Genomic DNA, 17,974 nt, shown 5'->3' with positions numbered 1-17,974 from the left:
TTTGAGCAAGTTGAATGTATTTGACTTAGCGTTTCCTAAATATAATCCCATCTTTTCTTGCAATTCACAGGTTCAAAAGTGTGTGCTTTTAGTTGGGTTCCCGGTTTATAAACTACTCCTATAGGTGAAAACAACAGCCTTCTGATCCAGAATATCACCTATAATGCGAGGGGGTCTATTTCACGGCAGGGGTGCTGAATACGCACAACACCGTTTCATGTCACAGTCCATCTCATCCCTCCTTACATTTCCAACATTAACAACCAGTAATGCTCTTATATCACAGCAGATATTGTGTGTTGCGCTGCATTTTTTTGCAAATGGGAGTTTTTTATACAACATATAAAACAGCCACTTACGGTAATATTTACTTTACCATGTAAAACATGCTCAAAATGAGGCGTCACCATGAGATTGTGCCGATGTTTTACCTGTTTGAACAATGTTTTTATGTTTCATCTTAAGCTGCTGCCAAGTGCGCTTCTCCCCCGCGGGGTTGCACTTAAATGAAATAAACTAATAGGCTCCCACTCAAGCAGTTCCCCCTGTGATATTACTGTGATTGCAACAGGACTACATTTAAACTTATGCACTGACCCGAGCCGCAATGTTCTCCCGCACCGTCTCCCTCTCTTTCGCTGCTGCAGCGGTGTAAACCTGCTCAAGCTCACCGTATGAGCGCATTAATATTTCCAATTCCAGTTGTAGCGTAGCCCTTCGCTTCCCCGTCGCCATGGTGACTCGTCGAAGCAGGGCTCCATTGATGCTGTCTTTTTTTAGTTGTGGTGCACGCGCTTAACTCCAGGTCAAACTACTCTGAGTTGATCAACCTAACGCAAATCTGCTGTTCTGGAACTGTCAACTCAGAGTTCAGGGTTAGAATCAGAGTTTTTTGAACCTGCTTTGTGAAACGGACCCCAGATTCTACACGGACAGCAAAGTAGTGCTCGGCTACATCTGTAATGAGTCCAAACGATTCTACACATATGTCCACAATAGAGTTCAGCGTATCCGTCAGTCCTCAGAGCCAGAACAGTGGAACTACGTACGCACAGAGGAAAACCCTGCAGACCATGAATCAAGATCCCTACCTCCATCTCTCCTGGTGCAGACCAACTGGTTCACAGAACCCTCCTTTCTGGATCAAACATCTCCAGAAAGAACAGAAAAAAGTCACACATTTGAGCTAATTGAACCTGAAAATCACTGTGAAATCCGACCACAAGTACAAACGTGTGCTACTTACCTGATAGGTTTTCAAATACATAATGTCTGGGCGTCATGTGCATGGGAAAAAGGGGGAGGGGTCAACACTATCCCATGGGGAAAAAAAGGGGGGATATACCAACCCCCCTCCTCCCCTTATGCAAATTAGGTCAAAGGTCAGAGCTGTCAAAACTTTGATGATTAATACATACTTCCACTCTCTCCCCTGTCCGAGAGATCTTCAACTCACACCTCCGGCGGAGCTTTTCTGGCATCCCTGTGGCGGTTGGGGGCATTGAACCGGAATGGGCAATGTTCAAAGCTTCCATTGCTAAAGCTGCAGCGGTGAGCTGTGGCCTCAAGGTCTTAGGTGCCTCAAGGGGCGATAACCCTCAAACACCATGGTGGACACCGGTGGTCAGGGAAGCTGTCCGACTGAAGAACTACGACTCTGTCTTCATTGGCTGTGGTTTAACTTGGTGTTAAGTCAGCGTTGCAACACCCTGCACGAGAACACTACAGTGAAAAGGCGGCTTTTAATGCTTCTACATAGTCAAAATGGCAACAGGCGGCAAGTCGTCCGCATCCAGCATTAGGAGCACCAAGACATCTGCATCATCAGCGAGCGTGGCCCAGGCCCGAGCTTAAGCAGAAGCTGCTAAGGTGAGAGCACAATATGCTAGCCAAGAAGCTAAACTGAAAATGGAAAGGGCTCAAAAGCAGTTGGAAACGACAAGAATTGACACAGAATTGGAAGTGCTAACACTACATAGAGAAGCTGATGCAGCTGTGGTTGAGGCACAGGTGCTAGAGGACCCTGAAGAAATACAGGTTGGAGCTAAAAAGGGAAAATCACTATCAGAAGAGGTCAAAATTGAACGCACCAGTGAATACGTAAGATCTCAAAAGGCCCTTCATATTCCACACCACCTCAGTGCTGCCCTATTTCGATCAGAATCACACGACAGCTTCATAACATGGGATCCACCAGAGGAAGGCATCTCACAACCACAACCTACCATAAACGAGCCAAAGTTGAGAAAAGCTGAACACATGCATGTCCCTTCACTAAACCTCATTGGTCCAACTAAAGTTGAGAAGTTTGAAGTAGAAAAGACAAACCTGACAATGAACGTACACGCCCAGTCATATACGCCTCAACATATTCCACCAGCCAACACACCATCTCCAGTTGAGCCTTTGGCACAGTATTTGGCACGACGAGACCTCATCACTTCAGGACTGTACCAATTTGACGATAAGCCAGAGAATTACCGCGCATGGCATTCTTCACTCAGCAATGCAGCTCAGTTCACCTCTCAGCAACCCAAGAGCTGGATCTTATGACTAAATGGCTGGGAAAGGAATCTGGTGAACAGGTGAAACGCATACGCTCAGTGCACGTCAACAACCCCAATCTGGCTTTACAGAAAGCATGGGAAAGACTATGTGAGTGCTATGCCGCCCCCGAAATCATTGAAATGTCACTGTTTGATCGGTTGGACAGTTTTCCTCGGATTTCTGCCAAAGACCACACCAAATTACGTGAACTCAGGGATTTGCTCATGGAAATCCAAGGCGCTAAGGAGGATGGCTATCTCACTGGTTTAGCCTATCTGGACACATCACGTGGAATTAGACCAATTGTAGACAAGCTTCCTTTTAGGCTTCAAGAAAAATGTCTTCTGGGTCACGGTACAAAGAGGAGAACCATGGTCGCTTCCCTTCCTTTCAGTTCTTCTGCACCTTTGTTTGCGATGAGGCGAAGAAGCGAAACGACCCTAGCTTCATGCATCAAGGTGGCACCACAACACCCACAAAACCAGAGAGACCTTTTATGAAGAACTTTAACACCAACAAACCCATCTCAGTACACAAAACAGATATTTCAGCAACTCATGATGACCCTAATAAGAACTGTCCATTACACAGTAAACCCCATCCACTCAAGAAATGCAGAACATTCAGAAACAAACTCCTTGATGAGAGAAAGGCATTCCCCAAGGAGAAAGGCATATGAATCAAATGCTGTTCTTCAAGCCCCCGCCTAGCTAAAGACTGCAAGTCCTCTGTGAAGTGTTCTGAATGTAAAAGCACCTTTCATGAATCGGCCATGCATCCCGGCCCATCACCTCAAAGCTTCAAGGCTCCTTCACCGCCACAAGAGAACGGCGGGGAGGGAGAAGATCATTCTAACACAGCCATCATTGGAACAAGCTGCACAGAAGTTTGTGGTCCAGGTCAGTTGAGCCGTTCATGTTCAAAGATTTGCCTAGCAAATGTATACCCCAAAGACTCCAAAGACAAGGCCATAAAAGCCTATGTGATTCTGGACGACTAGAGTAATTGTTCATTGGCAAGGCCAGAGTTCTTCGAACTGTTCAATGTGGAGAGTAAGCCATTCTCATATCACCTCAGAACTTGCTCTGGCATCAAAGAGCAGGCATTCAAGCAGTTCACATTTCTGCAACGCACTCTAAAAGAAACCCTTTGATGCAAGAACAGTATGTGAAGTTCATGGAAAAGATCTTTGCTAATGGACTTGCGGAGGTAGCGCCACCACTGGGAGAAGATGAAGAGTGTTGGTATCTCCCAACATTTGGCGTCTACCACACACAAAAACCCAATCAGATCAGGGTGGTCTTTGATTCGAGTGCTCAGTACACTGGTGTCTCCCTAAATTACGTGCTTCTCACAGGCCCAGATCTCAATAACTCCCTCCTTGGTGTCCTACTACGCTTCCAGAAAGAGGAAGTTGCAATCATGGCGGACATCCAGCAAATGTTTTATTGCTTCCTGGTGTGTGAAGAGCACCGCAACTTCCTCCGTTTCCTATGGTACAAGGACAATGACATCCACAAAGAAATCATTGACTATTGGATGCATGTCCACGTCTTTGGCAATGGGCCTTCACCAGCTGTGGCTATCTATGGACTGCGAAGAGCCATCAAAGAAGGTGGAAAGGAGCATGGGCCTGATACTGTCAAGTTTGTGGAAAGACACTTCTATGTTGTTGATGGCTTGATATCCTTACCATCTAAAGATGAGGCAATTTGCCTGCTGCGACGAACACAGTCCTCACTCGCAGAATCAAACCTCCGCTTACATAAGTTTGTGAACTGTCAGGCAGTCATGGAAGCCTTCCCACCTGACGATTGTGGACCTGTGGAAACTGCACCTACACAACGGAGCTTAGAACTACTCTGGGAGATCACAGCGGACAAATTTACCTACTCTGTGTCAACAATGGACACACCATTCACACGCCGTGGAGTCCTCTCCACTGTCAACAGCGTGTTTGACCCTCTTGGTCAGCTGGCACCTGTCACAATCCAGGGAAGAGCCCTTCTTGGGGAACAAACCTCAGAACGCTTGGACTGGGACACACCCCTGCCGGAAAACTAGGCAGATGGGAAGCCTGGAGAAATTCACTCCAAGACCTAAAACAGCTCCATGTACCACGCACGTACACAACAACCTCACTCACTAAAGCAGCACACAAGGAACTGTGCTCGTTCTCAGATGCATCAACCAAAGCCATCGGTGCTGTTGTGTACCTGAAAGCAGTTCAAGAAGATGGGCAAGCTGAAGTAGGTTTTTGTCATGGGCAAGGCTAAGCTAGCCCCCCTGTTCCTCATTCATTCAGTCAGCAGCCGAGTTTTGGCGTAGTATAGTTCTGTCGTCGGTTTTTTCAGAAAATCATTGCAAAAATCAGACATTAGAAGTTATATTAGGTGGTGGCTATTTCCACTACCATGGCGTGTCCTTTTGATAATGATCCCGTGGATGAAGGTGCAGAATTACTGCACAGAGAATTAAATATTCGTCGGGAGATGATGATCAAACTATTGATTATAGATGTTTTTGCATTTCCAGGCAATTCTCTTTTTGAGCGGAACCCTTTCATATCACAGCAGATATTGTGTGTTGCGCTGCGTTTTTTTGCAAAAGGGAGTTTTTTTATACAACGTATAAAAATCATTCAGTAGGCCTACATTAGAAGTTATATTAGGTGGTGAATATTTCCACTACCATGGCATGTCCTTTTGATAACGATCCCGTGGATGAAGGTGCAGCATTACTGCACAGAGAATCAAATATTCGTCGGGAGATGATTATCAGACCGCGCATAGACGTCCTTAATATACTGCAGCCATATTTACAAAATGAATGAAATGGATCTTTTGAGCAAGTTGAATGTATTTGACTTAGCGTTTCCTAAATATAATCCCATCTTTTCTTGCAATTCACAGGTTCAAAAGTGTGTGCTTTTAGTTGGGTTCCCGGTTTATAAACTACTCCTATAGGTGAAAACAACAGCCTTCTGATCCAGAATATCACCTATAATGCGAGGGGGTCTATTTCACGGCAGGGGTGCTGAATACGCACAACACCGTTTCATGTCACAGTCCATCTCATCCCTCCTTACATTTCCAACATTAACAACCAGTAATGCTCTTATATCACAGCAGATATTGTGTGTTGCGCTGCATTTTTTTGCAAATGGGAGTTTTTTATACAACATATAAAACAGCCACTTACGGTAATATTTACTTTACCATGTAAAACATGCTCAAAATGAGGCGTCACCATGAGATTGTGCCGATGTTTTACCTGTTTGAACAATGTTTTTATGTTTCATCTTAAGCTGCTGCCAAGTGCGCTTCTCCCCCGCGGGGTTGCACTTAAATGAAATAAACTAATAGGCTCCCACTCAAGCAGTTCCCCCTGTGATATTACTGTGATTGCAACAGGACTACATTTAAACTTATGCACTGACCCGAGCCGCAATGTTCTCCCGCACCGTCTCCCTCTCTTTCGCTGCTGCAGCGGTGTAAACCTGCTCAAGCTCACCGTATGAGCGCATTAATATTTCCAATTCCAGTTGTAGCGTAGCCCTTCGCTTCCCCGTCGCCATGGTGACTCGTCGAAGCAGGGCTCCATTGATGCTGTCTTTTTTTAGTTGTGGTGCACGCGCTTAACTCCAGGTCAAACTACTCTGAGTTGATCAACCTAACGCAAATCTGCTGTTCTGGAACTGTCAACTCAGAGTTCAGGGTTAGAATCAGAGTTTTTTGAACCTGCTTTGTGAAACGGACCCCAGATTCTACACGGACAGCAAAGTAGTGCTCGGCTACATCTGTAATGAGTCCAAACGATTCTACACATATGTCCACAATAGAGTTCAGCGTATCCGTCAGTCCTCAGAGCCAGAACAGTGGAACTACGTACGCACAGAGGAAAACCCTGCAGACCATGAATCAAGATCCCTACCTCCATCTCTCCTGGTGCAGACCAACTGGTTCACAGAACCCTCCTTTCTGGATCAAACATCTCCAGAAAGAACAGAAAAAAGTCACACATTTGAGCTAATTGAACCTGAAAATCACTGTGAAATCCGACCACAAGTACAAACGTGTGCTACTTACCTGAATGAACCAATGCTTACCCCTGATCGCTTTCGACGCTTCCCCACCTTTACCTCCCTGGCCAGAGGAGTCGCATTCCTTGTCCACATGGCAAGATCCTACAATCAAACCAACAAGAACAGCAAATGCCAAGGCTGGCACAGATGTAACTTACTTCGTACTCCGGAGGAAATGGCCCAAACAAAGAATGTCATCCTTAAAGCAACACAAAGGGCAGCTTTTGCAAAGGAACTGACTCTCCAAGTCAACAAGGCAATAACCAAAAACAGCCCTTTGCCGAAATTCAGCCCAGCCTTGATGGACAATCTCATTTGCATCGGAGGCAGACTGAAACACTCTGACCTTGCGACTGCAGAAAAGTTCCCAATAATTTTGCCAAAAGATAGTCACATCTCCCTACTACTTACAAGACATCACCATGAGCAGGTGAAACACCAAGGCTGTCACCTGACAGAAGGAGCAATCAGAGCAGCAGGACTCTGGATCTTGGGAAGCAAGATGCTAATAAAGCCTGGAATCCACAAGTGTATAACTTGCCGCAAACTGCGTGGAAAGCTGGAAGAACAATGCAATGGCAGACTTGCCTCCTGAACGCCGTTTGGCCCCTGGTCCATCACAACCAGACGCACAAGCAGAAAGCAAGCGGTGGGCCATTATGTTCAGTTGTATGAGTTCAAGAGCTGTGCATATTGAGGTTATTGAGTCCATGGACACAGCAAGCTGCATAAACGCCCTCAGGCGCTTCTTTGCGCTCAGAGGCCCAGCAAAACAGCTCAGATCTGATTGCGGTACCAACTTTGTTGGTGTGTGCAAGGAGCTTGGGATGGATGAATCAGTGCAGAGTTATCTCAGCGAGCAGGGATGTAGCTGGGAATTCAACCCACCACATGCCTCCCACATGGGAGGCTCTTGGGAGCGCATGATTGGCATCGCCAGAAGAATCCATGATTCAATGTTTTTTCAGCAAAACACTCGCCTAACCCATGAAGTGCTTTGCACACTTATGGCAGAGGTCACAGCCATTATGAATGCACGACCACTCCTACCAGTGTCTGCGGACCCAGAAAAACCTTTCATACTGTCGCCATCAATGCACCTCACACAGAAGACAGGAGTTCCCCCTCCACCTGGAGGCTTCTCAGACAAGGACCTGTACACAAAACAATGTAGACATGTTCAGGCTCTTGCAAACCAGTTCTGGACACACTGGAGCCGTGAATACTTACCTTCCTTAAAACACAGACAGAAGTGGACAGTGCCTCGCAGAAACCTTGAAATTGGAGATCTAGTTCTGCTAAGGGACAAGCAGACTGCCCGCAACTATTGGCCCATGGCCAGGATTGTGGCTACATTCCCTGGAAAGGATGGACATGTGAGAAAGGTCGAGGTGAAGACAACCGATCAAGGCAGCCTGAAGAACTTTTTTAGACCAACTGCAGAAGTTTTTTTGCTTCTACCTAAAGACTAATCAAAAATTAATGCTCTGGTCTCCCGCATGTTCATAAAAATGACCTCACATAGGTCAGACGGGGCGTGTGTTGACCTTAAGTCATTAACATTGTTTATTATTTAAAGGGTTGATTAATGCCTGTTTCTGTTAAGAAATACAGTTAAACCAGTTTGTTTGCTGAATTAATATTTTTTATACCTCGTGTCATATAGTGACATCACTTCCGGTTCGGTCACTTACGGTATTACTTCCTACTTCCGGTTAAGCGGTCGCTACCGCGGACATCGCGTTGCTATGTTAAAGTCTCTACAGCGCCACCAAAAGCCTACATGGATGTTGTCTGTTCAGGCTAATCCTTCCATGTCCCTATATAAAGCATAAGAGAGGCAACGCCGTAAGTTAATTCATATAGGATTTCATTTACATTTTTTATGAGTTGCACAAGTTAAAGCCATGCTAACAGCTAACCTCAGTGCTTTACAGCAAGGTGTAATTGTAACTGTTGAAGAATTATCAATGTGTGAAGTATAATCATGTGTTAGCGTTTGTATTAGTAATGATTAATGAGAGTGTGATAATAAATGATTGAAGAATTAATAATCATGTGTTAGCGTGTGTATTAGTAATGATTAATAAGAATGTAATAGTATGTGCCTCTGCTATTATTTGACCAGGCTCAAGCTTTTCTGCTTTCTCCAAAAGCACACAAACTTTTGGCAGTCAGTCAAGGTCACAAAGACAATGAACTAGCCATGCTGCAAATATGCACCCGGCAATAACTTTAGATTAGAGATTTGCTGTCCGTGCTGTGCTTCCTTCACAGATAAAGAAGAAGACTCCTGCTATACAGATGATACTCCGACGCGCAGGGAGGAAGATGGAGGCTGGAGCAGCGGCTACCTCTGAAATACACATATGCACGCACAAGCAGACACATAACCACTCCTTTGTTACAAGCATAAATGCTTGAGTTTTTAGAATAGATATCAGAACTTCTTGACTCTGATCACGGGTACTGTGTGTTCACAGTAACTCTAGATAGAGAATAGAACATTTCTCCAGACGTCTGTATCATCCGATGTCCCTCCTGCTAATAAATGCCTGCTGGCGCACTAAACTACCAACGACTCTGCTGATTCCAGAAAGCCTCCTGTAGAATTTGAATTACGCAATATATACTCTGTGAGGTCCTTCTGATTTGACTAAAGTATTGTGTGTAAAATTCCTACAGAGAAACTTGGTGACCCCGGACGTGATTCTAACAAGGAGGCTCAGGTAAAAGGAGCTGCAGAGGTTGGACCGGTGACCAAGCGGAGTCACTGGGAACCTCCTGGGGCCGAGTCAGTATGTTTCCTAGAGGTTAATTTGATCCGAATTTAGCCGGTGGACTGACGATTTGAAAAAAGGCCTGGTAAACTGATTTGGAATCAGTATAAGATTAAAAGGTAAAGGAGTGTTGGGATCTTAAATCCCAACAGGTCCTAGGCGCATAAACGGTGCTCAGTAAGACGTTCAGGGAACGCATAAAGGCCGGAGGCTGTAGAGACCCTCTAATATACATTAGGCATTAAGGACTAAAAGCGCCACAGGGGTATAGCCCCTAGGTGAGCCTAGAAAGCCACCGTAGGTCTGGGACCTAAAGGTTCGGGGAACCAAAGAAAATTGTAGGTCTAGGACCTAAGGTTCTGGGAACCAATGAAAAATTGCAGGTCTGGGACCTAAGGTTCTGGGAACCAAAGTATAAGAACTACTTAAAAGTTGTGTTTATTTGTGGGATTGTTGTGTGGGAGGTTTCGAGGATAATAGAGAACACAAACAGATAAAAGTGTGAGTAGGTTTCTGTGGTGGTGGATACACCCTGTCTGTAGCCGCTGATGGTGAAACACTGTCAGTAGAAGCTTGTTGCAGACATCACAGAAAAGCATGACGATTAAACTCACCACTGGTCTTCTCTTATCTGGGGGTACATAAATAACGGGGCTGTGTCACTCGGCTTTTGGTCATTAAAACTGGTGATTAATCGTCTCACTCCGCTCTATCCAGGTAGAGTAGAAGCTTGAGCGAGGGGAGGATCACTGGGGACTAGATCCACTGACCGGATAACGAGTGTGTGTGAATAAAGAATAAATAAATACCTGTGAATAGTACTTTAACAGCTGAAATAACTATGACAGGCCCTGTAGCGTCCCCGGCTGATTGTTGGTCAGACTCTTTAACTGATGGTTCACAAGTGTTTATTTTTGGGCAAAATAGATGATACAGTTGCTCCATTAACTCTTTTGACACCTTGAAGACTCTGAACACAACGTGAACACACAGTGAAAACACCGTAAGAGCTATGGAATAAAACAAAGATAATATGTTACCATCTATATAATATCATGTTCAACAATATCCAAATAGTGGGTTTTTAACCTTTTACAGAAAATGAATTGTCATTTACAATCATGAAGTATCCCTTTAAACCATTTTATCTTAATTACAAACTCAGAATAGAGTGCAATAAACAAACATATTTAACTTAAAAATATATTATAACTGTCAGTTTGCAGCTTTAACTTCCAAAGATTGTTAATGCACACAAAAATAATGCTGTATTTATTAAATACTATCAAGCAGTGTAATGAAACAATTGTCTCCTTCAGAAAGACAGATGCTCTGAATCGCTCCAAAACAGCGTTACTGATTAAATTAAAAGCTTAAAATAGACTTGTATAAAACGATGCAAAGCAATACAAGGACATCCCGTTTTGATAAAGCATTAAGCACCACAGTAAAACAAAATGATGACAAACCCTGTGCCCTTATCAGCCAGGTGCTAAACAAACTTGTCAGTTTACATTTCCTTATGTAGGACCTCTAGGGGAAGTGATGTTTAAGGAATTCTTTGAGTCTGGCTGTCTGCTCAGCGTCGCAGGAAGACAATGTAGATATGACATTTGTATGCTTGTTTCGATAAGAGATAAAGTGTGGTTTACAACCTCGGACCCTCCTAGGGTAATAAAACCTGGAACTCCAGTATTAAGGACCTCCTTTTAACCTAAATCAACGTCAAATCTGACCACACTTCGAACTGGAGGAGCTGTCTCTGTGAGACAGATGGACTTTCATTAATAAAACAGAACTTTGTGTAGATGTTTGGAAAAATAGTTAAAGTTCGATGTTTCATCGCAACTGGCTGTTCAAAGACATTCTTGCAAGTGTGTAACAGTATATGCATTATTTGTATCTTGTTGTGATTATGTTTATGTGGTTTCAGAAGTGCAAAGTCTCTATCTAATTCCTGAAATATTGTTTGTGTTTTAATAATAGGCCCGTCACTCAGTATCTGTATCTGTTAAAACTGTCTGCCTAAAGATTTTGGTTAAATTGGATATCAAGAAGATGAATAACGGAAAATCAACCAGAGATAGTTTAATCTTCCCTGTTAGAATTCCGGCATAAAAAGCAATTAAGTCACTCCAGAACCAGAGGGCTGGGTCAGAAAGAGCCACCTTCTCAATGCCTACGTAGATAAGAGAGGGACAGCTCTTGCCCTCTCACTCACTCACTCTGCAACTTCCTCCTGCACCTCTGCACCTCTGACCCCCCTCTGTTACCCACCTCTCCGTTCCCTTTGTTCTTTTGTCTAACTTTGTTAACCCAAAGTTAGCAAGAGACGTTGTTTTCTTACTTAAGTATTTTCGTTTATTAATCTAATTTTTAACACGCAACTTTACAAGTTTCAACGACACGTTTTTAATTTCCCTAAGTATAGTAAAACCCCTCGTGCCGTCTTTTCCTTTCTGTCTGCCCGAAAAATTGCATCAAACTCTAGTTCAGAACCGGTCAGAACATTTTTGTCAACCCACAAACAACTTCCAGAGGCAAGCCACCTGAAGAGCTGAATTCAAGTCAGGACGGGAGCAGACGAGCCCGCAGATCCGACCAAGCAGCTGACCCAGTCTACAGAACCAGAACTAAGGTCCGCCAAACACCGGGACGCGGACCTACGAACCTGCGGTACTGTAAGACGCCAGGGCGACTGTAATATCAACGGCAAAGTAAGGTTGGCCTTTTAATGCAACTCTTGGTTAAACGTTGGTGACAGTTAAATTCTGATCCGAGTTCTGTTGACAGTTTAATTAGAACCAGTTTAGGTCCGTCAGAATCACTCTGGTCTTAAACTTTTTCATATCCACATTTAACCCTTTTTCACTTATCTATTCAGTGTTGCACTGTATTATATTCTCTTTGTTAGGTAGTCAAATAAATGTTTATAACCTTACGTCGTTGTGAGAGTCTTCCGTTCTGTACAGAAAGTGTTGGTCACTGATAAGGCTGTGGTACGAATTAACACATTCAAGACGAGACTGATAAAATTTAACAATCAATTACTTTAAATAACTAGCAGGTATTAAACCTTCACCAAAGTTTAATAAACATCCTGTCTTATTTTGGTGTGGTGCCCTTACTTCGAGGTAAAATAAATCCTAAATTTTAACGAGTCGAGTTAATTCATAATTAATTCAGCAACTGATATATTTTAGCCATAACAAAAGTAGGCTTAATCTCCTACACTTAAGTTTTTGCACTTTTGATAGACCCGTTTGCAATACACTTAACTTTCTGTAAAGTTGTCCTTTTTTTCTCTTTTCCGGTTACACTCTATCAAAATAAAAGCACAAGACTAAAAACAGGAAGTAACTGTAAAAATAAACAAATTTTAAGAGATTTCTCATGAAAATGCAACTACACATTTTGGGAATATGATGTGCTATATTAAAGGTAATTTACAGGCCCAGGATTAGGTTGGGATGAATACTGGCAGCGAGTAGTAGGACGGGTGAACCGAGCTAGAGAATATGGTAAAAGTTATCCAGTTAGAGGAGGACAAGGCACGTGAGGAAGTAGTGGGAAACATAAATAATGGTCTGAGTAGGTTGTGGCATAAGAGAAAGAAGGAGGAGAAGGAATAGGAGAAGAGGGAGGAGCGAAGAGCAGATTTGCATATGGCCGGACTGAGAGTGTAGAGACAGCTGAGAAATAGGGCAGAAGAGAAGGAGGCAGAAACAGTACCCCCACCCTATCCACACCCACCCCCGTCACCATCAGCCCCTTCAGCAAGTAGAATATACCCAGATTTGTCTTTACAGTTACCTACGATTGAGGCAGAAGGAAGTATGAAGGTAAGAATGAGAAGAAACGCAGATTATGAGGATACGAGAAAGAGGGTAGAAAGAGAGGACTATAGTATAATAACAGGTGAATCTGAGAGGGTGAGACTTCAGACAGAAGAGGAGAGACAGTGGGAGGAGGAAAAACAGTAGGAGAAGGAGAGACAGCGTCAGAGAGGAGCGCGATAGGAGGAAGAGAGGTGCATGAGAGGGCACAACAGAAAGGAGGGGACTTCGGAGAGCAACTAGAGGAAGAGACAGTGGGAGCAACAGGGGAGTAACAAGGCTGCCCTTCAATGAAAAAACACCTACTAACATCCACAGACACCAAGCAGGAAAACCCAAACCTGAGACTGACTTAACTGACTCAGACCACTCTGACTATGACTGTAGAAGCCAGAAAAGCAACAAACACGGAAGAAAGAGAGAGGGATTTAAAAACAAACACGTAAATCTAAAAAATCAGTATGAGGAGTTCTGGCTCAGAGGGGGAGGAAGAGGAGATACTATGGTCAGAATGCGGAAGCAGAGGACCAGGAACTAAGACTGGACGAGACATGAAGGAAGAAAGGAGGACGAGGGAGTATACATGCAGGAATTAGTAGAGATGCAAGAAATAGTGGAAAAGAATCGAAGAGAATTAGAAGATGAGTTACGACTTCTGGCACAGCATGGAGCAGACGGACCAGTAGCGTTTAGAACACGTGGTAAATCTCACATGATGCCTCTAGTGCGCTCTAAAGGGACAGGACAGCTGATATACAAACCATTTAGTTTAGCAGATAAGGAACACATGAATGCACAACTACCACCACTTAGTGACAGAGCTGGAATATGGTTACAGATATTAGCTGGTCTAACCGTAGGCACAGAGTTCACCATGAATGAATGAATGAATTTTATTTTTGGTTATACATCAGATGCTAAATAAAATGACATAATATTTTGACAACCTCAACCAAAAAAAGGATTGGGCTGAAGCAACTTGCTTTTATTATCCCACCCTAACATCACAGTTCTTACTGTTTAAACACAACATATTTTCTTATGATAGAACATATATTTGATTAAAAGTATATTTACTTATACCTAAATAAATGAAATCATTTACTTACTTTATATACATTTAATCATATTATACATATAAACATACATACACATACTCACAAAGCAAAAATCACGCTCCATCGTCAAGACCTCCTACTTCCACCTCCGCCGCATCGCCAAAATCAGACACTGCCTCTCCCCCCCTGCCGCTGAATCCCTCATCCACGCCTTCATCTCCTCACGTCTCGACTACTGCAATTCCCTCCTCACTGGCATCACCTCCCATTCCCTCCATAGACTCCAAATGGTCCAGAACCCCGCTGCTCGCCTCCTCACTCACACCCGCTCCCGTGAACACATCACCCCCATTCTCTACACCCTCCACTGGCTCCCGATCAAACAACGCATCGTCTTCAAAATACTCCTCCTCACCTTCAAAGCTCTTCACCATCTGGCACCACCCTACCTCTCTGACCTCCTTACCCCCCACCGCCCCTCCCGAGCCCTCCGATCCTCCTCCTCCCTAACTCTGACCATGCCACCTTCCAAACTCAAAACCTTCGGACACAGAGCTTTCTCTAGAACTGCACCCCGACTCTGGAACTCTCTCCCCCAGCCCATCCGCGACTCTCCATCACTCACAACATTTAAATCCCGTCTAAAAACCTTCCTTTTCTCACAAGCCTACAACCTCCCCTACCCATAACTACATTCACTCCCGGCCTCTCCCCCCGACTCCCCCCCCCACCCTCCTTCCGCTCTCCTCACCCATTTCAGCCCCTCCCCTTGACCCCCCCCCCCCCCCCCCACTGCTCTTCAATCCATCCCCCCACCTCTATTGTTGTACCTGTTTCTGGCTATTTGTCTGTATCACCATTACCCCATGCCCCCTTCGCCTTGCTTCCCTGTCATCCTTGTCATCCTTGTCTCCTGTTGTTTATCGTCTGTATATATTATATGTCCTACTCTGTAAGCGACTTTGGGTCTCTGAAAAGCGCTATATAAATAAAATGAATTATTATTATTATTATTATTATTATTAAAAATCAAAATCTGCAAAATCCAAATTCATATTTGCTTAAATAAGGTTTATTTTTTTCTCATTTCAGTTTATTCAATAATCAAAATAAATAACATTTCCCTTTTTTATTTATTTTTCTCTTTTCCAATTATAACATTTATACATATGCATTTATTATCTCAAATTTCAAGGTCTTTTTAAATATCGGTCGTGTTGTAATTACTTTTTACAGCTCTGAATAAGATTTCAAGTATTTTTAGCTTGACTATATCCGTAAATTTAAAATATTAGATTTTATGAAAAGCTCCAGGTTCTCCGGTTTCCTCCCATAATCCAAAGACATGCACGTGTTAGGTTAATTGATGACTCTAAAATTGCCTGTAGGTGTGAATGGTTGTCTGTCTCTGTTTGTCTCTATGTGCCCTGTGATAAACTGGCGTCCTGTCCAGGGTGTACCCCGCCTCACGCCCGATGTCAGCTGGGATCTGCTCCAGCGCGACCCCGACCCCGGGATAAGTGGTTGAAGATGAATGAATGAATGAATGAAAAGCTCCTTAGTAGAGTCACGGTATCCCACTGTAGGTGATGTGAGAGGATTAAGATTCAAGATTCAAGAAGCTTTATTTATCCTGAGGGAAATTATTGTGCAACAGTTTCAATACAAAGATGGGAAAGGATCAGAGTAACAATAAGCATAAAAACATAATCAAATCAAAATAAAGCTAACGTAAAATAAATCAAACAATAACTAAGTGGGACAGAGTGCAACAGACGTTGTGGTTAAACGTAGGTTTATACAATATACAACAATACACCGCGCAGTTTAGCAACAGATGAAATAAAATAAGTACAAACTAAATAAGTGGTAAAGAGCGATAATTGAAACAGTGTTAAAAATGTAGCAGCATTTCCTACAGAACTAAGAATTAATTGGACAGAAATATGGATTAGGGACAACAGACCAATTAGATTTAGATGCAGGAAAGACTGGCAGGAAAGGGTCAGGAACAAACCCAGGGTCAGATCCACTGCAGGGATCAATGTTTAGAGCTGCAGTAATGAAAGGAACAGACAAGGAAGTGAGAGCCATTACACATATGGATGAGGACACTTCAACATCACATGCGTAGAGCAGATGAGAGAAAAGAGGCAAGCAAGACAGAGGTAGAGAATTTGAAAATACAACTGACTAAATTACAGTTAGCAAAAGCTAGAGAGGAAGGCACAAGCCACAAACAAGCAGCCAAAGCAAAGACACAAGCACAGATGAGCCAACAACAGGGGGAGCCAGCGCCAATGGGAATCCCCAGTCCCAGTTCCCCAGTTGCAGGCCAATTTTATACAGGACCCCCTCCCCAGGGACCATGGAACCCGCCAGGACCATGGGGCCCACCACAATCACATTATAGAGGAGGAAGAGGACAAGGCTTTAATCCTCGAGGAGGTTATGGAAGGGGCAGGGGTGGATCACCGGGGGCTAGGGACAATGGGTGTTTCGTGTGTGGAGGTCATGGACATTGGGCACGAGACTGTCCACAAAACCAGAGAGGGCCACCAAGAGGGGGACCACCACCACAGCAGCAACAACAGCATGTGCCACTGCAACCACAACTGGCCCCAGGTAACCAGTTGCCCCAAGGCACCTGGTATCCAGACCAATACTAGGGGTGCCCAGGGTCAAGGGCAAGGGGAGAGGCTGACCTCTTGCTACGGGGAGAAGTGAACGAACGAAAAGTGAACTTTTTAGTCAATACAGGAGCAACACATTCGACTCTGATACAACCTCAGTTCGGTCAACAGCTCTCCAAATATTCCATAGACCTGGTGGGATTTGGAGGACAGCCAATGCCACTCCCTTTCACAGAACGCCCCCCCCCCCCCCCCACTAAAATAGCTGGTTATCAATTTCATCAAAGCTATGTATATTCGCCACAATGCCCAATCTCACTGCTAGGAAGAGATGTCCTAGTTAGATTGAAAGCATCTATCCTATGTGGCCCACAGGGGGTGCAAGTTAATTTCCCTAATGGGGTAACAAATAGACTGTTCAGAGACAATTACTTCAAGATGTAACAATGGACCCTAGGGGAAGATCCTGATCAGCAGCGACAGTCGGCCAATGTTTACTGGGCTCGATTGAAAGAGGACCCAGACCCGCCAATTACCAATGTTCTGAACCTGTATCAACAATGGAAACCGTGGATTCACTCAGTGCACCCATATGAACCGGTCCCTGACGTTCCCCACTGTAGTCTTCTCTATGACCGCACCCAAACTGAAGAAGTGTATGAGGAAAGATTTAGGGAAGTAGAGGGTTCCCCTTGGACACTGACTTCGGACTGTATATATCAGAATCAGAATCAGAATCAGAAAACCTTTAATGTCCCGCAGACGGGGAAATTCTTTTGTCACAGCAGCAACAGAATATTACAAAATAAGGTAAAAAATAGCAAAAATAAGCAATAAAATTAAATTTTAAAAAGGGAAGAAATAGAAATAGACATATATACATATTCACATTTTATGGTGCAGTTGTTCTTGTTTGGTTTGTTTTGTAATAATATAATATGGAGTAAATAAATATAAGTAAATAAGACCAAATAGTGCAAAAACAGAAGGGACCTTAGTACAAAGTACATATATATCAAAGAAAGGAGTAGTAGCA

The sequence above is a fragment of the Echiichthys vipera genome (assembly GCF_963691815.1).
Source record: "Echiichthys vipera genome assembly, chromosome: Y".
Lineage (NCBI taxonomy): Eukaryota > Metazoa > Chordata > Actinopteri > Perciformes > Trachinidae > Echiichthys > Echiichthys vipera.
Note: the sequence above shows the minus strand (reverse complement) of the source record.